Raw genomic sequence first — 21,354 nt, forward strand, 5'->3', positions numbered from 1 at the left:
CCCAAGGTGATGAGACCAGACAGGAATATCGTTTTACTACTATTTGGGGATCTGTTTCCTAGCAAAACACCGGAGCAATCAAAATCAGTTATCTGAGTTCTAAGATACTACTAGGCCATCCCTCTCAGTAAGGCCTTCCATATGTGAAGGGCATCTATTGTCACTAATTGTGTTAATTCTGTTTACTGTTTGTTAGATCTCTGGGCTGAATCAGGATTCCTTTGCTTTTTGTGCTGTTTTAGCACATACAACAACACGTCACAAATTTTAACAAACCAGACAAATTTTTCCCCATTTTACAAAATAAGGAGAACACAAAGCCCAAGAGAATCCCGCCTCACCTTGGCAGTTCCCGTGAAAGAGGCAGAAGGAGACAGACATCGGTGGCAAGTTAACGTTATTGCAATTGCAATTCAAGAGGCACGATTACAATTCTTTAAAACATTGTTAGGCCATCATGAAAGAGAGGTGACATCTAGTTTAATATTCATTAAATTAACAGGAAAGAGTCTCAGAATTCAGCCTCAGTTCAGGCTCACAGAAGTCCTGCTGATGGCACTCCTCTTGGTACATCTTCTCCCTACTGCTTTGCTTCCCTTCGAATAGCCCATTTGTAACACGCTCTTTCACAAATTATCTATATCCTCATTGGACCTCTGCAAGGCTGACAATCAAATCTGTTCTTGGCCGCTTCAGCTGCAGCCTCTGGAGCTTCAGATTGCTGAATAACTCTCAACGCATCTGGAAAACCATTGAAGATCAATCCCCTTAGCTTATCGCAAGCATATCAGGAGTTACTTATTCTTAAAGTCTGTAAAGCTAATGGTTTTCTCGGACACACAGCTAGTCCCTACCGTGCCTGCAGGAACTGAGTTGTATGTTGGTCATTCTCTACAGTTAGCCCTTTCATAAAATGTTATGAGAAAATCCAAGTCGCTCTATGTGGAATGTAAGTGAGGCCAGGCGGGTTGTTAAGAAGTAGGACTGCCAAATGCAGTTGGAAGAGAAACTTATATCTTCATTAAAACATATTTTCAGCTTTCATTTCTAACTCAGTCATGTGTTTAAGGAGCCTTTGACTGATTCTCCCTTCCACTGAGAGCGGACAAAACTAGCAAACAACTTTCATAAGTTGCTTATATCCTCACAGATTTTTAATTGAAATGCAACTCCCACAGCACCTCATTAGTTCATTGAATGTTGTATTAGTTTAATTTACTGAAGGTTTTTTTTTTGCACCTGCCTCACACATTTACCCCATTAAGCATGAACAGATTATCAGATAACTGCTCAATTAAACTAAACTATTGTTCAAATCGAATGTTTCATTATATTAACAAGGTAGAAAGCTACTTGGCATGTATTAGCAAACATGGCTTGCTTCACTGAAACATATTTTCAGATTAAACTGTGACACAGACACTTCAGCCTGCTAAAGTCAATGGAAAAAAACTCCAACTCCAACGGCCTTTGGACAAACTTTGAAATTAAGCAATATTTCTTTAAGATTACTTCTCTAAAGGAGCTTATTAAAGAACAGATTCATTTTCATCTGGTAACCTCTGTCTTTGCTGGTTTCCTATACGCAAAGCCTTATAGATGCAACCAAAATTCAAAGCAAAACTCATCAAAACTGAAGAGTTCTGCCCTGTTTCATTCCTTGGGTTTTGTTTGAAACTCAGCACCACTTTGTAGACTTTAATGAACCTTTTCGTTCAAAGGCAAACTCGGGCTGACTCATACGTTACGTGCTTCTCCGACAGAGCTATTCTTGGCAACAAAAGAAACTCATTTTTCTGCAGAAAAGTGAGAAAGTGGTAGGGAGTACAATTTAAAGTCTGGTAGATTTTTTTATTCTCCGATGGTTAAATTCTGTCACCCTCATTCACACTTTACAGTGGCTTAATTTGAACTTAGCCAAGTGATTCAATTGGGAAGCATTTGCAAATAAAATATTATTCTGTACAATTACTGTACTGCAGCAGGGTCAGGAAGCCTTATCATAAAGAGCTTCCTCGTACACTAATTCCAGTCCTATGGTTTTAAAAAAGACAATAGCTGAACAAAGAGATTAGCGGTATGCACATAGCCGTTGCACAACACGCACCCTCACTCCACTCCTCTTCCATGCCACTAAGCTCGCCCACCCAGCAACAATTCAGCCAGACGTCATATAGTAATGTTACGGCTGAGTCAGAGCAAAAGCAGACAGTGCTGTTCAGCATGATGGGTAGCTGTCTTGGCACATTGGATCCCAACTTCCTGTAGATCTTGGAAGGAAATCCGTCCCTGTGAGCGTTATTTTCTCAGTGCTGCCTCACTCCTGGTTGGGCTACAAGGCTGGATGATATTTAATCACCATCTAATAGCACATACTAAACCTTGGACCCTCATTACACACTCTCTCTTAGGCTGACATGGTTTAATCAGCTGTCTTGTTTTAAAAGGTACTTCACTAAATCAGTGCAAAAAATCCTGTGTAGCCTATTACAGTTTCATGAAGTACCATACAGCAATTATGAAACAGGTACACCTTCTTCACTGATTATCCCATATAACTTAGCACTTGCAGGGGATGCCAGATACAAGGAAATAGAGTAACCCACCTCATTGAGGCTTCATTTAATATCTCAACAAAGCAAACCTGCACCCCAGGCTTTTACTTTTCAGATACTCATTTGACCCAACACAAACCATAGCAGTGTAGAAGCAGATACACTGGTTAATGAGCCCACTCTAAAGAGAAGAAAAAAGAAAAAATTAAAAAAATCTTTGTTTTGATAAAGCAAACAAAAAAAAAAATCAGTATCTCAAATATTTTGCCAAATCTGATGTAAAATAGACATAAACCCTTCATCCCACATCATGCACCAAATATGACTGTTCTTAGAAAAAACAAAGAAGAATTCACTAGTCTGTAGAAAGGACCCTTCTTCAGCTGCCGCTACCACTGGTGCAGTGCTTTCTCTCACATTATTTGTTCTTGTTGCCAGGTGACTGGCATTACCAGCTTGCTTGCAGCAAGAGATTTAAGATCCTCTTGATTTAACAGTTTTGCTGGATTGCTGAAAATTAATTACTAGAATTGCCATGTAAATTAAATGTATCAAAACAGAACTTTACCAGTAAAATGAAAGAGAAACTGTAAAGTACTGTACTGCTGTAGTTAAGTAAAAGGAATAAGGTCTGAATAGCTGTTACTATCTTTCTCTTGGTGAAACAAAAAATAAATCCAGATTATTATCAACGGAAAGCGTCCCATTAAAGATAAGGAGGCTATCAGCACAGACAAAATTAGCAGGATTTGTCTCCCAAACGACAGGCTGATTAAACAGCTTTCCCTTGAGGGACAGCAGTGTAGAATTTTATCTACCTATCAGCAGACCTATGAACGGGTGTGACTAGTTAGCCAGTTGATATAATCGCATATGGTGATCTACTAGTTATGAAAAAGCCCCTCCTCTGCACTAACAGAACAAAACCTACAAAGCACTTCCTCCTTCAAGCATCATGACAAGAGCTTAGTCAAGGGGAGACTCTAATGCAGGCACATATCTGTTCTTGTCCATAGATCTGCAACAATTCAAGTGCCTTTGAGGTTACAGACACGTGTGGTAGCTTGAGGAGCTGTCCCCAAGGTAACGGCTTCACAAAACCTCTGTGGCTGAATACATTTGGTTAATGTACTGCCAGTCCAAAATTATTACACAATCATTGCAGATTTTCCTTAGCCTCTGATGATCCATGAGCATACCTGAAGGCAGGTAATTAAGAATCTAAATTAGATTTTTTATTTCTGGCAGTTAATTTCAGTCCAAGTTGATCGAGAATGTGTTGCAGAGCTAAAAATAAAAAAAAATAATAAAATAAACAGTCCTTGTGAGTGAGCTAGCAGAAACCCCTAAACAAATTTGAGAATGATGTTGTGTTAACTCTGTTACAGCTGCTAAAAAAACAAAGAAGAAAAAGAATCAGATTTAGCATTAGCAATGCTAAAAATGCAATTATTACGCACAAATATGTGTCTGTTCACGTTACTGTTCTTCACCTTAGCCTTCCTCTTTATTAATCTACCTCTTCTTGTCGTTTTTACACTGGCAAGTCTCCAAGTCACTTACCACATGTTTGTCCAGAATATGAGCGAAGACTGGATCTGTCTGTCATCTCCCAGTAATGCAACGCAGACAGTAGAAGTAACAAGGAATAAAATTCCATCACGAGTGACAGCAGTACACAATTAGAGATACGGAAACAAAAGTTACTCAGTGTAACACAGATGACACAGAAACCACTGGTGAATGTTATTGCCGGAGATGTGTTTTGTATTTAAAGAGAATAACCCTGAGGTTTTCCCCTGCCATTCAAAGAAAGATGATGCTTTAACCCTGATAATATTAAGAATTAATTCAGCCAAAGCTCTGAAACAAGCATATAACTTAAAAAAGCACTTCTTTTTAAATATGCAATATATTATTGCAGATCACTAAAGAGAATAAGATTGAAATTCATGTACCCAACATACATTCAAATAGTGATAGAAAATCATTAATGCAGAATCCTCCTACTTAAGTCATTCCTTTTTACCTACAAATGATATTTTGTCTTTGAACCCTGAATATTCCCACTGACTTAGTCAGTAGTTCTTGTGGGAAACAAAGGATGAAGCTATGGCTGAGGGCCCTCCAGATTTAGAAAGAATGAAAACAGAAGAAATTGAATTTATCATTTTAAAGCTGAAGATACGTGACAGTCTTACAGTCTGGTCTTTGCAAAAAGAAACAGAAAATTTTAAAGTGATGATGACCAAGGAGAGCTTGCAACCTTTCACCCCGTGCTGCAGTTCATCTGGTGTCAGAAGAACAACAGGATATAGGGACCAGGACCCCAGTTTCTACAGCTCAAAGAAAGAAGAACCTTGACTTCGCTGCAGTCAAACCGAGATGTGAATGTGCAAGCAGTTTCCTCCTGGAGTAAGGAACTAATGCCATGAAAAGCTGAAATCCAGACTCTATCAGATTGATACAATGGAAATACGACAGTAACCATAATACATGGCTTTTGATGAAAACCAGGAGTTTATCCATTGAGTGCTTCCTTCAGGGTTCACTCACATAGCTCCTGTACTGTTTTTGTGGTCTGACATCCATTATATTTTAGGGATTTAGGTCTCAAAATGCTTTTTTTCAGCCTACAGTGCAAAGGCTGCCTCTAGAATCAGGCCACTGACAAACAAGACCAGAGAAACTCCCAAATACAAAACTATCTCAGTTTCATACTTGCATATAAATAACTTAATTCTCAAGTCTTGGGTCATCTGGAGGTACATGTGGTGAAATATAATCTGTTAACTGCTGATTAATTTTTATTGTTTTTTTAAATCAGAGCATTTGAGCCTTAGCATAAAGTTTTTAATGTCAATGGATCCTGGCAATCTTTTTCAAACCATTTAAGAAAGCAAGCTGTTCTACAGGTTATTAAGCATGTCAGCATCCCAAACTCTCCATTTACATGCATTTTATTAAAAAGAACAGTGTCAGCACCTGTGGATCCTCAACTCAGATCTTGTGGAGCTTTCAGAAACAGTGAATGAAGGTCTGTGACTGCGCAGAGTGGGCCAAATCTGGGTAAATCTTTCACACTGTAACACCAAAACTCCCAGGGGAGTTTGGTTATCAGCTTCAGAAAGAGCAGCATGAGGCATTTGGATAGGTCTCACATGCAAGTTGTGCAGCAGAAGGCCCGGGCTTACCATACAGCTTACCTTACAGCTATAAAATAACTTACCACATGCGTGATGTGCTACGTACAAGGTCAAGATAATCCAGTCATCACAACTGCATTTCTGTGCACTAAAGCACAGAGACACAGTGTGAAAGATAGTAGGGACAACTCACTGTTTTCCTTTTTTCTTCAGTATATAGTTTCACGAAGCTGGGAATCCTAATAACAAACTTAACTAATGAAAGAACTATTTTGAAATTCAGTGAACAGAAAAGTGTGAAAGACAAGTGCTAGTTTCAAATGTTTACAATTTCTTTGGAGAATACTTTCTCCCTCCCACTGTCTTAAGAATATCTGTATGTCCAACTCCCACGGACAAATACTGTGTGAGGTTCAGAATCTTCACGATGAGACAAAGATATTTTTGTGTGCTTTCTTAAAAGAATGTTCCTTTCTAACACCTAGACTTCCACTACCTTGTCAGTTCCTCTATATGCTGCCAGGGAGAAGAAAATGGTACACAGAGGAAAAGGGTGGTGGCAAATGGCAAAAAGGCAGGATCACCACAAAAAAAGTCAGCTGCATGGGACTAGGAACCTCATGAAGATGATCAGAGTCAAGAGAAGAAAAAGAGAGCAATTAAATTAACACCACATATTTACATTACAGAATGCTAGCCAGGACCTGTGTTTTGTACCACCTACAATTATAGAGATGGCAGGAGGAGATCACACTCCGCTCTGGTCTGCACGAGAGATACAACTGGCCCATACAGATGAAAACTCTTGCAAGCAGAAGGAAGAGCAGACATTATATTGCTGCCACCAAGATATAAAAGGCAACGCCTGTTCCTTCTTTCTTCATACTTTTCTATCATCTCTTCCCAGCTGGAATCAGAAAACAAAGGGCCACATTCCCTGGAGATTGAATGCCTCTGTCCATTTTAGTGCTTTCTAGTGTGCGACTCATCGTCACTACTGAGGCCTTTCCGGAGACACATCTGGGCCAAAGCAGGTAGTAGCAAACAACTTGTAAGAAAGCTGGAGCTTCTCACAAGTTTTCCAGCCCAGTCTGGCAGATGCAAGTGTTTCTGATAATCATCAAAACAGCTGCATACTTTCTGAAGCTTATCTGAGCCAAACAGAACGTCAGGCCCGTCCGAGGCTTGTCCTGCATTGGTTTGAATAGGCTTCAGACAGTCATTGTATTGTATTTTGAAAGTGATTTTCTTTGTTGTGCTCAGAGCAGTAGCCAGCGGAATAAGGAGACTGCACTTCTGTGCCATATCACCCATGCTCATATGTTTGCTTTTTCAGCCTCTGCTGTTTCATCCTCTGCAATGCATTCTATACAGATACAGAAATTAGATGTGACGCTGGAGAATATATTCAAATGAAACAGAGGCTACCAGAAAAAAAAAAATTATTAAAAGAGTACCAGGGATGGAATTTCTCTGCTAAAGGCTAAATAATGTTAATTTCCTAGAAACTGATCCAACCTTTATACTCGGTGGCTCAGCACTGCAGGCAGCACATCTGTTTGCTGTGTGAAGGTCCTGGGTTTGGGAAAGACTTGGCATTCTTCCTTGTGTGGTCAGCAGGGTGTCTAGAAACTGATGCTTCGCTTGATGTGGCAAACTACAGGGTTCCAAGAATAATGATGTCTGAAACATTATCCAGAGAATAAACAAATAAATTTATCCCTTCTTTCCCCTTGTGACAAAGCCTAACTTGTAAGATTTAGGGTGGCTCTTTTATGATTTATAGATTTTAGCTTGGTATTTTATCAGGGAATAAGATATATGAGTGTGTGTACAACTTTGTCTTTCTTGCACCAAACAGCTTTTAAGCCTGTCCATCAAGTTTCAATCAAATTTGTTGGGGGAAAGGTCTCAAAGATACAAAATTCCCGCAAGCTTTATGAAAAGAGGAAGCGCATAGAGAACAGAGAGGTTATATAGGTTATCTGCAGAGAAAAAGGCTGCACTGTGAGCCAGACCTTTATTGGACACTAGGTCATCCACTCTTAAGGCTTCCCTTGTCTCCATTGAGAGGCAAACCTTGACAGTGCCATTTAAAGCACCCCAAGAACTTGCTCCAAGTGGGCTCTGATGTCTGATCAGGGATGTGGCTGCAAAGCAACCTTTAAAAGAAAAAAAATAAGCCTTTTAGACCAATGAACCATAGACCCAAATACATGGGAAAGCAGGCTTCACTAAGTCCTCTGCCCATAGGGCTACCTATTAAGGTTATTTGGACCAAACTTTTGCAAAGAGTAATTTGAGCAATAAAGTGTGAAACGCTGGCTCTCAGCATCTGCCGGCACATCACTTCCCAGAGATTCTTCTCTCTTCCTGTCTATTTAGCAAAAACAGCATTGAAGTGACTGCTCCAATGGATTGACAAGTGGATGAATTCCCATTTCTGAAATGGATCGTGTCTCGGACAAAGTTTTGATTTCATGTACCTTCACTAGACACATAAAAGCCACCAGTCCCTCATAAGCTCTCTTAGACGCTGCCCAGTGAAGCTCTGGTTGATCTTTCATTACGTCAGTTCTGTCCTACAGCTATACTCTTGCTCCATCTTAAGGTATAAGTATTGAAAAAGTTATACAAAAGCATCAGTTCAACAAAACAAAGGATGAACTTTCACTGCAAAAGCTGGTAGTATGCAGTTGGCAGCAGCCAACAGTAACCAGCAGCATGTAGCATAACTAGGTGTTGCTCATAGCCCTGGACCTTGGGTGTTCTGGCCATATGTTGTAGCTTACACTATAGGGATAGGTAAGACTCATAGGATTCAACCCCACTAGTAACCTTGCCCTATTCTCTCTGTTGTCTATTCCTGCTTGAACCCAATCTTCTTTATTCCCTGCCTCATACAAAACAATCTGTTAGCCACACTAGAGAAACATCTGATATTTCTTGGAGCAAACTACTCTGTGCCACATAGCCAGAAAGCAGCAGAGCAGCATCAAACCCACTGATTTTAGCTAGCAAGCTGAAAAAAAACCCACCTTTTTGCCTCTTCCCAAAAATACCTTTTTGGCATGCCTGTCCTCACTCTTAAATCAGCCCTTCTAAAGGAGTAATAGGAATATGGCCTTAGAGTCTACGAAGCAGAGCACGGACTCATGCAAAGGCTGGCAGACTATTTTGAAATCCCTCTGAGCAGGGCAGACCAGCTGCCTTGAGCACAGAAACCTCAATCAACTAGGTTTCTCTTGAAATTAAGCCAAATAATAACACATGATACAGCAGCCTCTCCTCAGTTTTTATCAGTGCCAAAAATAAATGAAAGGGATAGAGAAGTTACATAATGGCAACTAAAAATGGATATTTCTCTTTATCCATGTTCCCCATTAACGTGGGAAGCTGGAGTCATAAGGCTCAGAGGGCAAAGCTACAATTCCTCGTGCGCCTTTAGTAAATGCACTTGGAAGAATAAATATAGCAGGGAAAAATGATTGCCCAGTCTGGAGCGTGGGTAGATCCTACTCTCTCTGCTCAGCAGAATGACTGCTGAAACTTGGATAGAAGCCCTGATCAGCTGAAGGAAGCCAACTGTCGCGATCACTGACCCGCACTCACTTTAAGAGCTGGCACAAAATCCAGGCCTCACTCCATTCAAGGTTTGTTCTCCTCCAGTTGAGAGATGGGTCGTCAGCGTAGAAGGGAAGGCATGTGCATCTTGGAAGAAAGCAAATTTCTGTTATTGCAAGAGCCCAGAAGGCTGGGAAGCAGAAGGCTAGATGAAGTTCAGACAGCAGCCAGCCAGCATCCCTATTGCTATCCACCACCACATTACAGAGTTACATTGGATCACATGGAAGAACTGGAGACTGAAAACTTGAGATAAGATTGGAGAGGGAATGAGTAGCAGTATCCTTGAGAAGTCTGACTGTATAGCTATATGTTGCATACTATATATACTGGCATCCCTGGTATCTTCTATTGATAAGTGGTTACAAGAACAGTGACAATCTTATCTGTAAAAGGCACAGGACTTGTCAACTGTCAGTAAGTGCTACTATTCCTCCTCTTACCAGGTATCAAGCTGCCAGCAGGCAGCTATTCGATTGTGGTCACTATTTACATGAGAAATGTATGAAATGGAGGCCAGGATGTAACAGGCTTTTCAGTTCACTATCCATTCCTAAAGCCCAGCCAATGAAAAACAATTTTATTTTTATGCTACCCTGACATCCAGTTCTCTAACATGGTGCATGCATTACTCTGGCAAGAAGCTGATAGGAAATTTGTACACCAGTGCATGAAATGAAAATGAGACAACGCTGAAATTCATCCAGCAAAACAAAAGTCAACTCAAGGGCTCATTGGATACCTGTGAAGATGGGTTTGGTGCCTTGACTCACAGAGAAATATATATCCCATGTAATTACAACCTGCACAAGTGAGTCCATGCCTGTCAGCCCCAAAGTATCACCATCGCTAGATTCTCCACCTCTTAGAAGAGAACAAAAGGTTCACTTGGATTACGACCTACCTGGAGCAGTGGCTGTTGTGTTGAAAGTTTATATAACACTAGCTGCTATGAAGCACATAGTTAGTTTTAAGGTATTAAATTTGGGTATTTTTATGTGACTGCTAAAGCAAAACCATCCTCGGTGTCTCTTTGGTGATAATTGCTATTGCCACTGAGAACACTAGGATTAGACATCATAAGTAGATGAAAGGAAATTGTAAAGTCTTGCCAGAAGCTTTTGAAACCCTGCAAGGACTTGCTAGGTAACTGCTGCTGGCCGTACAGGGGATAAAAATTGCTCTTCAGAACTGAAATGGGCTCTTCAGCAAAGAGGCACTGGAGGAGAGCTCAAGTAGTATTCATATCAACAATTAACATCAGGTGTGCTACGTACAAATGGAGCCTGCAGAAGAGTTTGTTGGCATGAAAGAAAAGTTCATGCCAATAATCAATCATTTATTTGTTATGCTTTTAAAATTCTATCACATTAATTTTCATAATGTGTTAAGTGTGCTTTGACCTTTCACTTCTAATTAGTTCTGTTTGTGGTCATCTGAAGAGTCAGGGTTATCAAAAGTGGTTTTAGAAAGGGTCACGTTCAGAAACAAAATTACAAAAAGTTTTGGAGACTGATAGGATTAACCACCTCTGTACCACCACCCCACAGCAATTTATCCATCTTCATGTCTTCTCCTGGCTCCTGAAATACATGAAACACAGCCTAGAATTGCATTTTAGCAGCAGGTTGGAGTAATAGATGCTACAAGGAATAGTGACATTCCTGATGCGTAATGTGCTGTGCACCACAGGGAGTTGAAATCTCACTTTGTATGCCTTATGGCAAGCCATAAATTCCTGATTTTATGTGCTGATGTAAAAACCTGTTTAACAAATCCATTGGAGCAGACTGCCTGGATCAATGTTATGACAGGCACATAGAATCCCAATGGCATTCCTATGAGAAAAGATCTGAACATCCCCATTCAGAGGTATATTTTAATTTAATATGTTCGTAAGAACACATGTTAGAACGAAGGAATTTCTGTTTCCATCTGCAGTGACTCAGTATTGTTGTAGCCATACAGAAGCTGAAGTTCAGCTCTAAAAGGGCATAACTCTTTCCATCACAGCTGCCCTGAACATAGTTTGTGGGCAGCTAGTGACATGTAACAGCACTCTCCTCAAACTCATAACGTTCTATATAGTTAATGTTATTTTTTGTGTTTGTGTTGCCAGATGACAACATATTTTTAAGAGTGTAATTCATCACTGTTCTTGGATGCTCAGAGAGACAAGGAGGAAATATAGATGAAATATATTGATAGTTTTGAGACAACTAAGCAGGAATCATCCTGAATCATAACTAAGTAGTGCACTAGAATTTTACCATCAAATGTACAAAGAAATACTAGGAAAATAATTTCACTATGAATTTAAATGTACGCATCACTGCATGCACCAAAGAGGGTCTTTGATGTCATGGCCCCTAGAAAGATAAGGAAAACACGAGGAGTGGACATGCAATGACAGCTACACATACTGAATACGTATGTTACTGTATCACTTGGTGGAGCATATTATTACAATGTAGTTAGCTACAGCCCAAGTATACGGGCCTCATACCATAAGTTTTACAATTGCTTTGTATGCACAAACTTTAACTGACAGCTGATAATATAAAGCACTCAAGGATATTGCAAAAATCATCAGCTTTGAGATAGTCAGAGGAAATGTACACAGTATTAATTATTAATCACTCAACAACCAGCCCACAGAAACATGTAACTTACATAAGAACAAAAAACCTACTCAAATTAGCTCAGTAGCACAGTGGTTGCAGAACAGTGATGGGAGTTGCAGGACAGTCCCACATGTAGGCAGAGAGCCTGTGAATTAAACACATTTGCCTTTTTGCAGTGGCTGCAATGAAAAAAGAAAAAAGTATGATCTTTATCTGAGTGCTCAATATTTCTCAGCTTAGAAAAATCTTGAAATCCCTGGTTTTATGGTGGATTTAGCGCTCAGGAAAGAGGCTTGAGGAGAACTTTCATCTTTGTTGCAAATCCTACAAAGATGTGACCTTGCCATTTATAAAGCCACAAAGCACATTAGAAGGAGAACTACCATTCTTGTAGAAGAGGCTATGAACGTGTAATGGAACAAGCTTCACAAAGGTTAGAGTGCGTGAGGTAAGAGTATTTCCTTAGAATAAATCATCTTGACCAAAAGCAATGCAGACTTAAAAAGGCATAACTTTTCTCGACCATATGAAAGCCAGGTAGGCTTTTCTACCTAAGACAGCATGCACATTATTCAAACAACTTTCAGACATATTCCATTTACTGCCAGGAGATTATCCATCTAAGCAAGCAGTTTCTTGTTTCAGATGTCATTTGGTTCAGCACATAAAACATTAAGTGAGGCCAAGACTCAACATAGAAATTAATGTACAATCCAGGGATAATCGTGTGCTGATGGCTTGTAATGAAATCTGTTGCTAATAGAGAATATTGGTATTGTCAATGAAAAAATGCTCTCCCCAACACCATTTAACCATTCTCCCCAACACCAGTAGAGCTTGTCCTTTGCCTGACAAGAATTAAAGTCTTAAATTAATCGTCACAACATTAATCCAACTCTTTGCCCAATTACACTGTTGCTTGAATCATTAGGGTTCTGATGAACTGGAGAACTGCACTGTGGACGCCCAAAATTCCCCAACTGCAGGTTTTCAAACACTCCAACAGGAGAGGAAAAAGACAGAAAATAATTATGTATTGCAGTAACACGGTGCATTGCAGTCGGGAAGCTTTTAGCCAGCAGATGTTTTTCAGAAACAAGGATAAATAGCTGCAATACACCAATTTCTCTCCTGCTTTGCTGTCTTCAGGTACAGAAGAATCCACATGTGCAGCTTGCTAAACCATACCTGCCAATCTACCAAGTAGAACAACCAACTTCCATTGCTTTTCTTTTCTGCTAATGTATTCCCATTTCCCTTGCAAAGCAATTTATTCAGCGTGAACAATTTGTAATAATATACGTGTTCTGTGCTATATAAGCCTTTTCATATGTAATTAATATTTTATTAAATTTTTAACATTAAATTACTTTTCTTATGAAATAAGAGAATTATATTTTCCAGTTCATGGATGCAGATCTACATATAAATAATGTAAGCAATGTTAAAATATCAACAGATATTGGTTTACTACAAAATAAATTACTTACTTCCCTAGAGAATGTTTAAGCTCAATTATTGCTCATGGAAAGCACACACCACTAACAAGCAAGCCAAGAACAATTTCCGTTCCAAACAGCCAAACTAGAGCAAACATGTCTTGATAACTGAACTGTACTATATGCTCAATAACTTCACCCCAATCCTGCTCCTAGGAATAGGGAATTCTCAAAGCTGTTCAGCTCCTTCATTTAAACTATTTCTATGTTGCCCAAGAGGAAGATGGGTACCTTAGTAAGTATTCAAGTGAATGCTGCAAATCTTGTATTTATAGTTGTTGAAAGACCTTACAAACATTACAGTTGGCTTGGACCCTGACTTCTTGACTGCAAGATTTCATAGGTTCCTGTAACATGATTGGAGGTGCTTCAAAACTCAAATATGGGCAGGATAAGGTCTTGCTCCACTGACATCTATTGCATTCACCTCTCCACATAGTGTGGTAGAAGCAGCAGATAATTTTTTAACAACTACCTTACAGTTAAATCACTCATCACCTCTCAAAAAAGGGAAACGGGGTTCTACACCTTCCTTACCCAAAATGACACTGACTCCACCAGACCTACAGCCTAGAAGACTTCTGTACCATTTGACTAATAGGCTGTTTCCATCTTTTTCTGATGTTAGAAATGGAGGAAGTGGTGCAAAATCTGATCAGTATGTTGGTGGAGTGTCTCACACACCCAAAGCTAAGAAAAAGCTCTGACACTGTAGCGTTAGGTCCAGCTGACCAACCAAGCTGGAGGGCAACACCAGCCAAAGCACAGCCTAGGTCTCCTGGTAGAGTAGGTGCTGTCATCAGCTTTGCCGGCGCTCCACAGCTTATCACTGAAGTGATAAGACAACTTATCACTTCAGGGTTGTGGTGGAATGAATGTAGCCTGACTGTATCTGATAGCATTGCTTGCTTTATTCTACATGTTCAATGGGACAGAAAAAGAGAGCATTGCCTGTCACCAAAAGAGAAAATTAGCACCGACTCAGAACAAGCGCCAGGTCTATAATGACTGTACACAGATGTTACTAAAGTAAACTTGAGGAAAATATGATAAAGGCTGAACAATCAGCCATCCCCCATTGGGTGAAAATATTCAGAGTAGCTGGTTGAGTGGGAACATGTGCAAAATGAATGAATCGTGCATGGACCCCAGATGCATGGGAACATCTGTGATGATGATGCTGGCATTGAGAACTGCTTGCATATTCATGCCATCGTTATCCCTCCTGCTTCTGTGCATCTCCTTATTGCACAGAAGAGCTACAACGCTCATAACTACCGTCAACAGCTCCGAGATCATTGGGATATCCAGTTAACTATGGCATCCTCAGTTGTGGTCAGTGTAAAACAAATTACAACACTAATAGGCAACATACTTAGCAATTCCAGCATTACATCTACAGAAACCTCTTGGTGGCCATCTTGGCCGCCATTTGTAATCATCTTTCGCTCACATTACAGTAGAAAACATTGGCCTTTAGAAGCTTCACAAGCTGTCATTAGCTACATTCCTCCAAGGGTAGAAGAGTTTCCACGTTGGTGTAGTACGTTGTACAAGGTCATTTATGCTCATGTCCACGGCTCCTCTGTGCTTCCAGAGTAGTGTTAACGGTGCCTATGCACAAACAAAGGAAACTCTTCATCTTTGCAGTAGTAGCAAGTGGACTGAATTGGACTGAGTGCAAGTATCTATACGAGACTGAACACGTTCAGTGCTACACAAGGTCAGGCCCCTTGACTATGAGCTCCAGGGGATGGGCATCTTGTCCTAATGGCCCTTTAAGCCTGCACCACAAATAAGTGCAATCCATCAGAAAAAGAATAATAAACCACCATGTGATATGGAGAAATAGAAGGCCATGAAAACAGCTGTACAGCTTGCCTGGAAATAAAAAGTCATCATCTCTCATACTCTTATTACAAAGGTAACTATTGCTTCCTTAATGTTTCTTGCCTGCCACTGCTTCTTAATACTTGTGCAAGCTGTTTAGAACTGTGTTATTTGTATGAGACAATAAGAGGAACTCCATTCCCAGTGTTTGTGTCTCTGTTCTAATTTGCACTTTCTACTGTAAGATGACAGATTATAATGAAGGTGGGAAGTGTTTCCATCTCCACCAAGTCAAAAAGCCACCGTATCACTAGCTTTTGTATGATAGGTATGTCCCACGAGTATCCCCCAGCTGCTATCCTGTGCTGTTGCTGACCAGCATCATAGTCCACTACATCTTTTACACACTCCTATGCTCTGAAAATTACATTAGGAACTTTCAGCCAGCAAGTTCAGTGCTGCACCAGTTGCTGTGCCTCCTAAATTAACCTTTATTTGCTCTGGCAATAACATTTTGACATATGTGACACAAAGAGGAAGTCAAGGGGACACGCTAATAAACTGGGAAGGAAATTAAGATCTAAATGTAACCTTTTAGTAAGTAAATAATCTATATGAAAGCAGAGGTATGATCGTCCCTGTCAGATAAACAGTGAGTTGCTAAACAAAGTCTGTGATGGAAGACAGAAGGAAGATTGACAAATTTTTATTAAATAACCGTCTTTCCCCCAAAACCCAAGCAACAAAACTATGTATTACACAATTGTTACCTTTTCCTTAAAACTAATCTGTCAGATTATATAGTCTGTGCATATGACAAAACGCGCATAGACGTTTGGATTTGTTACGCTAGGGTATAAACTGGAGTATAAAGGGAACCATATCAGGTAGTAAATACAGACATTAATGCAACTTTAAGCTGATTTACAAGGTTCAGACTTTTCTGTATGACATCACTCCCAAGAGCCAGATCAACCGTGATCAAAAAAAAAAAGAAAGCGAGCATTACCACCCTTCCTCTGGAGTTCCCCCTCTGTAATGCCTCAGGCAGCTTGAGAGTAGCTGAGCAGCCACATACGGACACCACTCTCCATCAGGCTAACCAGCGCTGCTGCCTTGTCTCCTTTCCCCCACCATTTGCCTATACTGACGTGTTGTTTCTTCTCCTATATGCAAGGCTACAAGCTTTTGAGGCCAGAGATCTTTGCACGCACGCCCCACCCACCCTGCCCATTACATGGGTGAGGTTCCCAGCACACTCAAACTGAACAAGTATATTGTGGTGCGAGTAGCTGAACAGGCCTTAACTGTAAGAGTTTCATTTAAACATGGGACTCCTTTACCTAATATAACCTACACCTTGTTAAATGACACCTTAAAATAGTTCCCTGAATATTTTAGATCCATTACTAATAGTGAATTGCTGAATACTGATGCTTTTGCTGCCTACAAAAGCAGTGCTGTAACATTTGTTTACATTTGGGTTTCTGCAGGAAATTTTCCTCTTCTTACACAAAGCTTGTTCTTTTATTATTTGCCACCAGGAACTTAGTGAAAATGTTATATACCTAAATTCAGGAAGCATCCAACCTCAAAATGGTAAAACTGCAGCACACAGGGAGCGGGACTGAGGGACCCCATCCTACACCGACTGTCAGTTTTATCAGTACCTATGTTGTATAGCTGAATTTTGCCAGGCACTGTATCATAATTCATGGGATCTATTGCTATCCAGGAAAAAAAATCACATTATGTCAGCTGCAGGCAGACTTGATGAATTGGAGGCTCCAAAGCTTTGTTCTCCCCCCCCCCCTTTTTCATCCCCTTGCTTCTGCAGCTTGGTACAGAGAGGGCTCCAAGCTGCTCCCATTGGCATGAATAAACAATATTGTCCAGGGGTTACGCCACTACCTGGCATGGTCTGGGCTGATCCTTGGGCCAGGCACCATTCTCTAAAGGTATTTTTTCACGTCAGTGGGTTACATATGGGGAAACAGCATAGATCAGTAGAAGTTACAATGGGTTGGGATTCAGGATAAACAGACTTGATACATACACTCCCGCCTCTCTCCAACTGGCTTTGGGCAAGGCACTTGGCTTCGTAACATTTCCTCTTGAGTAACAAGGGTGGGGGAGATCTACTTCACTGAGATCTACTGACAGAAAAATACTAAGAATTAGTTGGTTCAGCATCAATTTGTAATGCCTGTATTCTGTTGGACTAACCTCACCTGGGCACAGAAGGGAGAAAGAGAAAAGCAGCAAGGTGAGCACATTCAATGCCTGATCAAACTAAGCTGCTCCTAATTTGTTTCATTACATCTCTCACGCTGCAGCTTGTCAGAGTAACCTGAATAATCCTGGTATAATTCCAATCCATATTTCTACCCCCAAAATTGAAAATCTTTAGCATGCAATTAATATAGCTGGCAATGACACAGCACATCCATCTGCCCTCTTGCACCAGATGAGGTTTAATAACCAATATGCCCAATGGGCTCAAATAATTTAGAGCCCACATTTGTCCTCAGGAGTGGCTCTTGCTGGCTAAAGGTTTCACCACTTTCTCATAAATTTAAGGACTGAATCCATAGGGGCGGGAGGGGGTGCACAGAGTAAGAGGTTTGTGGGAGAAATTCTGTGTACAAGAGTGACAGTTTATAAAGACAGCTTCTCATAAGGAGAAGTTGCTTTTGTGCAGTCATTTTGAAGTATTAAATTTTGATAACTCTTTAATCACTGCAGTTTAATGAGATAGAGGCAGCAGGTGAAGGGGGAATCCATCATGTCAGTTCAAGTACCTGGCTCTTTTCCTGCTGTGAAGATTTAACATGACACAGTAGTCTGAAGCTCTCCTTGTGCAGCTGCAGTTAAGCAAAGGGATTTTGTAGCCTTCCAAGAATGTTTGACTTCCCTAAAGAAACCTCTTTATGCAATCAAAAGCCATCCTTCACTTCCCAAGCACAAAAAAAAGTGCTGTTCAAAAAGTGCAAACAAAGTGCCTGGATTTAAATATAAGATTTTTCATTTTAAAATGGGCCAAGACAGATTATTTTATCCTGCAGATGTGGTTGTTGCAAGTGTCACTGCAGACCTTTGTTTGATGTAGTGCTTAGTTTTTAATTCACACTTAATAAAACATTAGCTAACAAAATCAAAGTCCCCAGTGATACTTGTGGCCTCTCAGGTATTATTACTTTTATTATGACGTTCTTAAATTTTATCCCACAAAATCTCCAAACATATAAATAAACAAATTGCTTGCTGCAGATGAAGGAGAGGTGGATGAGCAGCCAGCTTTCATAGATCCCATGATCCAACCTTAAACCATCGGCACACTGTTACTCATGTAAGAAAGACATACCGTTCAGAAGTTTGAGGCATTGAGGCCCATGGTGAGGAAGGGAATAACAAGACACCTTATTTTACAATAGCTAGTAGAAATTACTTGGGCTGTTTCAGCAGGTATACTTGCATAAGCCAAAAGTGCTAGCACATTCCTGGTGTAACCACAGTGAAAGCTGCTGCTTTCCTTTACAGAAGGATATTGCTTTGTTGTTTCTGTACACATTGAAGTCCAGCACGCTTATTCCATGTGGAAAGCTTCCTGTCAAGACAATATTGGAACAGCTAAAGCTTGTACCTTTCTCCAATACCAATTTGCTTCTTGGGGAGCATGGATTTGGACATAGTTGTTGGCATTGGGAAAGTATGTTCTTTGTGATTGTGCCCACACAGACAAAATCTTCAGCCAGTTCTTACCACCCGCCCCTTCTGTCAGTGCCTCAATTCTTCTTTCATTAATTTGATATCAGGCTGTCCCAAGAATCATTTGCTATGATCCAAGATGCTGAAAAGGTACCATAAAATTTTGAAAATTAAATAATTGCCTTACCCTTTGTTCTGTCAGATAGGATGTTAGCAGTCTGTTAAACATAAATCACAACATGACCAGCTCTTCCCACACTTAAGGAAATATAATTAAATCTAAGGTTACACAGTTTTCACAGCCTAATATTTCTTAACCTGTTCTGTTATTAGTAAACTTTGAAAAACTGAAATATATTTGCAAGAACATGGAGACAAATATTATGACAGTTGAACTATAATTTTAGGACCACTACTATTGAAGTGGTCCTCTTATGATGCCAGATTACTTTCTAACTTACTGTTCCGATGTGCCAATCAAAAAAAATCACTCTGAAGCAACTAAATGGCAATTGTCTTGTAACACCTCCTCTCAAACTGCATACACCTGCTACCACACCAGGGATGGCCAGTACCAGTTCAAACACACATACTCCAGAGCTAATTCAACCAATTATTCTTTCTCCTTTATCCTGGAGGTCCAACAAAGCCAAGTGTCGGGTCCTGCACTTGGGTCACACCAACCCCAGGCAACGCTCCAGGCCTGGGGCAGAGGGGCTGGGAAGTGCCCGGCGGAGAAGGCCCTGGGGGTGCTGGCTGACAGCCGGCTGGGCATGAGCCAGCAGTGCCCAGGTGGCCAAGGAGGCCACCAGCCCCCGGGCTTGTGTCAGCACTGGTGTGGCCAGCAGGAGCCGGGCAGGGATGGGGCCCCTGTGCTCGGCCCTGGGGAGGCCCCACCTCGAGTGCTGGGCTCAGGTTTGGGCCCCTCGGGACAAGAAGGGCCTGGAGGGGCTGGAGCGTGTCCAGAGAAGGGCAGCGGGGCTGGGGCAGGGTCTGGAGAGCAGATCTGTTGAGGAGGGGTTGAGGGAGCTGGTGGGGTTTAGCCTGGAGAAGAGGAGGCTGAGGGGAGCCCTTATCGCTTTCTCAAGCACCTGAAAGGGGATTGTAGTGAGGTGGGGGTTGGTCTCTGCTCCCAAGTCACTAGTGTCAGGACGAGAGGAAATGGCTTCAAGCTGCATCAGGGGAGGTTTAGATTGGATATTAGGAAAAATGCCTTCACTGCAAGAGTGTTCAGGCATTGGCACAGGCTGCCCGGAGAGGTGGGGGAGTCGCCATCCCTGGAGATGTTCAAACAACATGTAGATGTGGCACTTCAGGGTGTGGTTTAGGAGGCTGGGGGCTGTTGGGTTCACAGTTGGACTTGATGATCCTAGAGGTGATTTCCAACCTTAATGATTTTATGATTTCCCACAGGAATTGGTGCAAAACACTTTATACCTCTCAGCTTTTTGACACTGAAGAGGAAAAGCAGTCACAAGGAGACCCAGGCAACACACCAATGGGCTCAAGTACAGAAGAACTGGGATGGGAGACTTTCCCCTTAAAATCCTCAGCTTTACATTTTAACAGACATGGTTTTTGAGACTGAAGTCTAAGCCAGTTGTTACCATAGTCACAGTGTTACTGTAAACATTCCCCCTCCTCTGACAAGCAGACCCATTTGTTGCCATTTACTACATCTTCTGCACTGGGCCACTGTTGCTTCCTTCCTCCTTCTTAAGCCTTATTATAAAATTTAAAAGTTTCCAAAAAATAAATCCCTTTCAGAATGAGATTCTGCAAAATACAAGAATCTGACTTTCCTTTCTTCTTCCCCAGCTCGCTCTTTCTCCTTCCAACTGCCAGTATCATGCATGACTGCCATTGGTTGAGTAGATACAATTCAGCTTAAGAAGTAATTAGAAATGTAATTTTAACCATCTGACTGTCAGCCTTCCCTCACTTGGAACAAACATTTTGGTTTCTCAGAGGCCACACCTTTTTATTGTTTTATCTCAACCATTCAAAAGAAAACATTCCTTCATTTAAAGTCAAATTTCCAAAGCCAGTCTAAATGCAGAAATGACCACCCTTTCCTTGTCTTTTTTCTGTATCTTTTCTCATTTTGCCTATATTGACAGAAGCAGAAAAATTCAGCTTCCTTCCCTTTATATGCAAAAACCTCACAAACAATATCTCTAAAACCAATTAGAAGTCAGGCTTGTCATTTTCAATCCACTAACAGAAAAATAAAGAAAGCAACACCAGAGTAATGACGCCTATTTTAACGCTGATGACTTTTTTTGGAGAGAGGTTGAAGTGCCATTTAGAATACATATGCTTGCTTGCCTTTATTTTGCACAGAATTAGTTTTAAAATGGATAAAGTC

The 21,354-nt window shown here is 40.8% G+C and overlaps 2 long non-coding RNA genes across 2 annotated transcripts in view; both read right to left on the bottom strand.

Moving 5' to 3' along the window:
* The window catches only part of LOC135314804 (uncharacterized), a 41,868-nt gene extending 37,649 nt beyond the window's left edge, over positions 1-4,219 (bottom strand). Inside the window, exon 1 of the long non-coding RNA XR_010374299.1 lies at positions 4,119-4,219. This is a non-coding gene — a long non-coding RNA (uncharacterized LOC135314804). The remainder of the gene's footprint in view (positions 1-4,118) is intronic.
* A 3,506-nt stretch (positions 4,220-7,725) lies between these two features.
* The window catches only part of LOC135314593 (uncharacterized), a 57,872-nt gene continuing 44,243 nt past the window's right edge, over positions 7,726-21,354 (bottom strand). Inside the window, exons 2-3 of the long non-coding RNA XR_010374102.1 lie at positions 9,314-9,412; positions 7,726-7,863 (exon numbers count right to left, since the gene is read on the bottom strand). This is a non-coding gene — a long non-coding RNA (uncharacterized LOC135314593). The remainder of the gene's footprint in view (positions 7,864-9,313; positions 9,413-21,354) is intronic.

Source organism: Phalacrocorax carbo, chromosome 8 (assembly GCF_963921805.1).
Source record: "Phalacrocorax carbo chromosome 8, bPhaCar2.1, whole genome shotgun sequence".
Classification (NCBI taxonomy): domain Eukaryota; kingdom Metazoa; phylum Chordata; class Aves; order Suliformes; family Phalacrocoracidae; genus Phalacrocorax; species Phalacrocorax carbo.